The sequence below is a fragment of the Juglans regia genome, chromosome 11 (genome assembly GCF_001411555.2).
Source record: "Juglans regia cultivar Chandler chromosome 11, Walnut 2.0, whole genome shotgun sequence".
In the NCBI taxonomy this organism is placed as follows: domain Eukaryota; kingdom Viridiplantae; phylum Streptophyta; class Magnoliopsida; order Fagales; family Juglandaceae; genus Juglans; species Juglans regia.
In genome coordinates this window covers 23,589,039-23,597,303 of record NC_049911.1, presented here as the reverse complement: position 1 = coordinate 23,597,303, position 8,265 = coordinate 23,589,039, and positions in this window count along the sequence as shown.

The following is an 8,265-nucleotide window of genomic DNA, read 5'->3' as shown; positions in this document are numbered from 1 at the left end:
CACCCTGAAACAAGCCCCTTCTTCTAAAGCTCTTGGTCCCGATGGATTTACAGGTTGTTTTTATAAATTCTACTGGAAAATAGTAAAAGAGGACTGTATAAAAGTCATAAAAAATTTCTCTGAGTCTGGGAATAGCATTGAGGCTCTCAATCACACTCATATTGTGCTCATTCCTAAGACTGTCTCCCCAAGCGCTGTGCATCATTTCTAGCCTATCAATCTATCCAACGTCTATTATAAAGTGATTGCCAAAATTCTTGCGAACAGGCTCAAAAAAGTACTTCATAATCTCATCTCTCCTCGTCAATCGGCTTTTATCCCGAGTAAGATTATTCAAGAAAATATCATCGTTGCTCAAGAGATCTTTCATCACCTTAACAGAAACGAGGGAAAAATGGGTTAATGGCGATTAAAATTGACATGGAGAAAGCCTTTGACTTTATGGAGTGGAGCTTTCTTTTAAAAATCTTCATTTCTCTGGGTTTCCATTAGAAATGGATTAATTGGATATAACAATGCATCACGACTGTATCCTTCTCAGTGATGATTAATGGAATCTTGTTGGTCACTTCCATTCTTCCAAGGGCCTTAGACAAGGGGATCTCCTATCTCCCTTCCTTTTCATAATTGGGAGCAGAGTCCTTTCCAGGCTTATCATAAGAGAAGAGAGAGAGGGCAATCTCCAGGGTATCAACATTAGTAGAGGTGGGCCTTCCATCACCCATCTTCTGTTTGCTTATGACTTCTTTTTGGCAAGGCCAATGCCAGCAATGCAAACGCCTTCCACAAATGTATTGAACTGTACCAAGAATGGTCAGGCCAAAAAATCAACAAGAACAAATCATCCATCCAACTGAGTAGGAACTCCTCTCTTGCTGACACTCGCACCATCAAAACTATCTTTTATCTCAAAAAATCTTTCCATCAGAATTAAATATTTGGGTCTTCCATTAAGTTTTAAAAGAATTGGACATAGTCACTACAATGAAATGCTGGAGAAAAAAAAAAAACTCTCGGATTGGAAGCTAAAACTTCTTTCTCAAGCTGGTAGAACCACTCTTATCAAATCAGTGGCTAGCATCATTCCTTCATATTGGATGTCAAGCATCCTTATTTCTAAGTCCGTCTCAAAGAAAATTTATCAGTCTTTAATGAAATTATGGTGGGCCTTCGATCCAAAGAAGAGCCACAATTTTACAATAAATCCTGGAAATCCATTTGTAAGCCTACATCTAGGGGGGGGGGGGGATTGGGGATAAGACTTTCAATTGAATTTAATAAGGCTTTGTTGTGCAAATTAGGTTGGCATCTTCTCAATAATGATAACTCTCTGTGAAAATCGCTGCTTAAGGAGAAGTACTTGAAACATAAGTCCTGACTTAGCATTCAAGCAAAGCCAACAGACTCTATATTTTGGAATTCTCTTCTCAAACAAAGAGAATTCATTGTCTCTGGCATGTGTTTTCAAATTGACAATGGAGTGGATACAAAAGTCTGGTCTGACCCGTGGATTTCCACTCTCTCTCCACCAATCCCCGTTCCCTCCACAACAATTATTGATAAGGACCTCCACATGACTATTGCGGAATTAACTCTTAAGGAACCAAGAAGATGAGACTCTATTCTGCTTAGTGCTATTTTTTCTCAAAACATAGTCAAGGAAATTGAGAAGATCCCTTTAGCTCAACTTCACTTTCATACTGTTAAAGATAGGCCCATTTGGAAGTATCATTCTTCAGGGAATTTCTTTGTTAAATCTGCCTATGATGCTACTGTTAACCATTCCATCAGCAACATTACCCTTTTTGTTTGGAAAAAAATTTGGAAGCTTAAGATTCAAGATAAATTGAAACTTCTTTTATGGAAAGTTTTCAATAATATCCTCCCCACTAGAGCCCTCCTGAAAAACTGCCTCTCTCTCAAGGACGAACTCCTTGAATGTCCCTTCTGTAATTCAGGTGAAGAAAATCCATCTCATCTCTTCCTTGAGTGTCCCTTCTCTAGGATCATGTGGATACAATCACCTTGGCCTATCAATACTACCTCCATTGGGCTCCTAGACTAACACTTGGATCTTAGTTATTCTCAATCCTATTGAATATTTTCATATTGATGAGGAAGACATTCATAGTTTTCAATTATTTGCAATGGTTGCTATGGACAATTTTTGGTTTTACAGGAATCAAGTGATCCACAAGTCTGATAAGAAGTCTATTCATTAGTTCGTAGAGCATGTTAAAAAATCATATTATGGGTATCGTAGGGCCTGGGATTGGAAAAACCAGCAACAAGGTAAAAGATTTTGATGTAGCAGTAAGAACAAATGGCAACACATCAGTGGCAATAGGATGAAACAACAAAGAGATAGTGTTTTTTGTATCAGCGCACTCAACTAGTTGTAATCCACAACAAGGTGAAACATTGGCTGCATACATTGGAGTCAAAGAAGCCCAAAGCAAATAGTTGGAGAAAATCATGTTGGAAGGAGACTTTTAAAGAACAATAGTAGCTTTGAAAGATCCCAAGAACAATTAAGATTGGATAGTAGAAGGAATCACCCGGGACATTAGAATATTGCTAAATAAATTTGCCTCTTAGAAGGCAATTAAGATACATCGATCTTAGAATCGATGCGCCCATGAATTTGTACAGTGGACAGCCTCCAATAATATTATTGGAAGTATACCCCTTATTGTTATTTCCCATGCCTTCTTGCTTTTTATAGTAGCAAAGACCCACCTTTTGTGTAATATCTAGACAAAATATTTGTATTATATTTGGTATATTAATGCAAGTTTATTTTCAGGAAAAAATAAAAAAAAGCTTTGACGATTATAATATATGTAGCCATCAAGAAATAAACAATTAGATAATTAATTTAGGTATCTTCATCATTTTTTTTTACAAATGAGATGAAATAAGATAAGATAAGTTGAGTTGAGATTAAAGTTAAAAATTGAATAAAATATTGTTAGAATATATTTTTTAATATTATTTTTATTTTAAATTTTGAAAAAGTTAAATTATTTATTTTTTTAATAATTAGATGAGATGAATTAAGAGAAATTGTGAAAACAAACGAGATTAGAGTTGGGATTAACTTATTCTTGATTCTACCCTACAAATTGGAATGAATAACTAATTTTCCTTACAAACTTGAAGTTGGGTGCATGCATTGCCTTAATCCATTTTTGTTGATCTTCTAATCTCCTTCTCGTGCTGATCAAATATTTGTAATTACAAGACTTTTTTGTTTAATAATGGCATATTTCTGGTACTTGAATGCTTAATTCATGATAGGAAAATGTTACAAGCTAGAAGTCTTACACCATGCGTCTTCATTTAATCAACATATAATTTATAATTTAGAAACTTTATAATAAAAATAATTTTAGAATTGATGAATCAGATTAAATTACGTCGGTTTTTATGATAATCCGGTTAAAATATTTCTTTTTTAGGCAGGGTGGTGTGTTGGACAACATGTCTTAGGAAACGAGCAAGTAACCAGTGGACTAAACTCCTCCTAGTACGTATCAGCTGGTTTCATATACATAGAAGACAGTCCCATCACCACAAAAGTACTTAAGCAGTGATTACTGTAGCAAGCAAGCAAGCAAGCAGCCAACAACGGCAAGAAGTAAACCAGATATTACAGCCCCAATAAAGCCAGGGGCGGGCCCCCCCACCATGAAACAAAAACTGGCTCAGGGGAGAAGAGGGGGGCCAAAGTCTGCCTGCCCTAGTGCCGGCCTGCACTGTCCAATCAAAGTTGTGTGACATTTTACCTTTTCCTTTTGAGCTTTCCTTTCTTTCTTTATTTCTTTCTTTCTAACCCTTATCTCTTTCTCTTTCTTACTTAGCGTGAGCTTTATTTATGTCCTGCAATGAGGTTTTGACGCAAAAATAGAAAAAGAGAAGGAAGCTTTCCAAAAGTATCAGCCCTGAGATATGATCATCAACGACAGAAACCCCTCATCACCCCCCGGCTCCCTTTTTCATATATATCGTACTTGCGTGTCCATGTCTGATTTGCTGCCTCCCTTAGATCGTCTCAATCCAAATACTGCATGGGGGTTGACTGAGATTTTTTAAATTCGCCATCATTATAAAAACTTGTTATTATTTTTCGTTTCTCAGCAAATATTATTACGTAACCTTAGGGCCTAGCAAAAGTTGCAATTTTACCTAATTTTTGGGTCTTGTCAAAGTGTGTTACAGATGACACTCGGCGATGTGGGTATCATTGTGATCATGTGGGTCAACAGAGAGGTGCGCGCGCAGAATATATATGAAAGAGTATCGAAACTTAATGGATTTGACAATAATTCACACCTAAAATGTGGATAATATCCGCATGCAAGATAATCTTAAACAAAGACTTCTTTCTCTTAAAGTGGATGTGATCAACGAATTTTATAGCTATTAAATCTTAAAACAAATCTTCGTACGTGAGTTGTTAGAAGTTAGGTTAGTCTAGACATGACAGAGCAAGAGTTTTTATATAGGAATTAGGAATCCCTGACCTAATCAAAGGTAAACAGGGGATGATATCATCTAGTTGTTGCTAGTTAATTACAACTCGATCGTGCTTATGCTCATGAACAAAGTTCTCATGATTCATGCCAGCAATTAAGCATGTGGGTAGTAGATACACCTCATGCTTGCAGACTTAAGATTGTGGAAGCTAGGGTGAGGTGAGGATATTGCAAGCAGCTAATTAAGAACTTCTTGTTAGAATTAGCTAGCTAGTCCTCTCACGATTTATTCATCTCTTTATAATAATCACTGAACAAAATCAAAGCATTTTTGTGGTGCTTGCATGCACTAGCTAGCTAGGTCAATGGAGCTGCATGCTTTCATGAATAATATATACATGTTCCTTCTACAGAAAATCCCGGCCCAATGCATGCTATAGATCGATCGATAAGACACACTCCAAATCATGATCTGTTTGCTTAAAAATCTGTACGTCTTTATTTTCCAATAGCTGATAAGTCCAAACTAGTATGAGAATTAAGCCTTATATTAACAAAAAAGGACAGCAACATAATAGTAGCAGTCTTCTGTTCCCACCCCAAACTTATATTAATTATACGAATGTTATATGTCATATTATAATTGGATAGTGCATGGTAGAATGACGGTAAAAGTTAATTTGTGATGGATTATTTGCGACGAGAATGACTATTTGCAATGAAAGCATACTCTTTTTGATAAGAAATAGTCATTTTCGTAAGAAATAATTAGCTACGATTAAACAATTTTCATGTAGTAAAAGAATAGTGAGTAATATTACTTTTTTTTTTATTATTATTTTGATTTTTTTTTAGAGAGACGGCTTTGAGCCCGAGGCCTTGCATTTATTTAATTTGCTCCATATGAGATTAGCCTTATTTGAATCAAAACATTATTTGGGATTATTTTGAGGATAGATCATCGTGTTTCTGTATATATATAATCCTCCCGTGCTATGTGTTCCCGACCCACTTGGGTAATGTTTACCTATCCTATCAGTTAGTACAACTTTTCCAACTTTGTACTGTTTCTTATCTTTTGGAAATGATTTCAAGCATCTCTTTTGCTGGATGTAACCCTCTTTATTTCAAATGAAATGAAAGGGCAATCCATTTCCTACAAAAGCATGCATGTAGATGTTTTGATGAGAAAGGTTAGGTTGAAAAGTAAAATAATCAAAACATTATGTATTTTATTTTTATATTGGGATAATTGAAGGATCGGCCGGGGTAAAACTCTTTTTTATTCCACCAATAACAATGGGCAAAGAGGAGGTTATTAAGACCTGATCATCAAGCAAAAAGAGCCATTACATACCATTCCACGACTTCACAACCCAAAAAGAAATGCTTATAATGGACTCATTATGAAAGCAAGATAGTACGCATGAAGTAGATGAAATGTAGGACGTTTGCTAAATTGACTGGCCGATCTTTATCACTCGGAATTACATCTAAAGTAGTAACGTACCATTGATAAAGAAATGTTTTAGTTACGAAAAGATTTTATAAAAATAAATTCATAAATTGACGTAGTTCGATATAGTACATCAGATAACAAAGTTATTTTTATTATAAAAGATATATAATATATCATATGAAGTACTCACATAATCCATTTCTAAGTTTATTTTTGTAAATTTCGGATTATAGCACCAAATCTCTTAACTATTGGCAACTAGGACATATATCTCTTTGGATTGCAATTTCAAAATGTTTGGATTATCAGTACTCTGTTGGGTCAGTTCAAGCCTTTCAACAGTGTATCGTATGTAGTAGTAGCGAAAGTTCCTTCCTAGATAGAGAAGCTTGAGCAAGAAATTCTCACATACAAATAGAGACGCCAACGTCCAACAGAAAGCTAACAAGTGTGCTAGCTAGCTGAGTTAATACCAAAATGAAATAGTATCGAGAGTACTGTCCTTAACTAGCTCCCTGCATGCATCATACTTGGCTTTGTGGAATGCCATGCACTGTTATATTATAATATTGATAATTTTAGGCTACATTTGGTTGCAAGACTCAGTTGTGTTCAATCTAATTTTAAACTGAATCTAACATTTAAATACCCAACTCTCAAATTACTAAACTCATATCAACTCAAAATCTCCTTACACATAGGACCAACAATATTTTTCAACTTAACACATTTTTATACATAAGACTCACAATTTTTTTTCAACTTTTCATAAAAAGTACTAAACTCGTCTTAACATCGAAATATATTTTAAACCCAATTTAGATAAACCCCATATAACTCCCTCCACTACTCAATTCATTACTATTAATAAAAAATTAAATTTAACTGAATTTAACTCAACATCTAAATACAGCCTTAATCCCTTTTGGTCGATGTATATATGAGGCCGGGAAAAGAAGAGAGAAAAGTAAAGCTTCAAAAAGAACAGCTTGTTTCACATCAGATTTAGCCAATCAAGTAGACAGTCATATATTTTAGCATTGTTTGTGGAGTCTTCCAATCACTGGAAATAAGAAAGATCAAAACCGTGCATCTGCCTAATCTCCTATATATATAATATATGTAGTCACGTACAGTAGTTGTTGATTTTTCACAAACAGAAGTAGCCATGTTCTAAAAAACTGTCTCTCTCATTCTGAAACCCTTTTTTGCCAACTGTTGGTACACTATATGACAATTTTAGATTCTGCACGCTTGAGTCTGACTTAATCAATTATATCATACTATTAAGGAGTCAGAATTTGTTGGAAATTATATACATTCTTGAAGGTTGTTTTGCCACTACAGACATAAGTGTGTGTATATATATATATATATATATATATACATATATTGATCTATACCCACCCGCACAACTATTTTGAAACTTACCATAACATGACGAGAAAGGCATTCATATTTCATACTGTATTAAGGTCGTGTCCTTTTGTGGTACTGTTTTTTCCTCCAATCTCCTGGAAATTGTCAGCCAAAAACGTTGAAGCCGCAGTTAGCTAGCTCGTCCATATGCATGATTTATTAATTATGAGAAGAAGAAGATAAACAGACCTAAAACATTAATTTGAATCTTCTGCTCTGCCTGCACATCGCTACAAAGAAATGCTACTTTTCATTCTAAATATTATTATCTTTGGTCGTACTTACTGATATGACACATTTTAATAATTTCACGGATCATACCATTGCAAATAGTTAAGCTGTGAACTCTTAAGTTGTGTTTGATTGTTGAATCAAATTTAACTCATCGCAAACCAATTATTGATAGGACCTACTACTTTTTTAACTTTTTATAAAAAAATTAAACTCATCTCAATCTACTTCATATATTTTAATCTAAAAAGTTAAACTCATCTCAACATAAAAAAGTTAAATTCATCTCAATGTGACCAACAAATTTATTACTATTCACAACTCAACTCAACTCAACTCAACTCAACTCAACACATCTAAACGTAGCCTAAACTGCTATCTATGAATGTAAGTGTACTAGACCACTAGTTAGGAAACTCTCTCAGTCCAGACGGATATAGCTTTGGGTTATCAAATGATTCAAATACTTGTGTAGGTTTCTAGTACGTTTTTTTTGTCATGGTCCCTGTTAAACTTTTTCACCCATTTAAAGCACAGTGGTCCTGATAGTGAAATCCCTTGATGGATCCAATGGTTGTAACTCATTGATTAAGCTATATATTAATGCTTTTTGGCCATTGATGGTCCCTTACAGGTGGACCACTCGTCGTCAAAGGGTCAATCTCTTTAACTATGTGC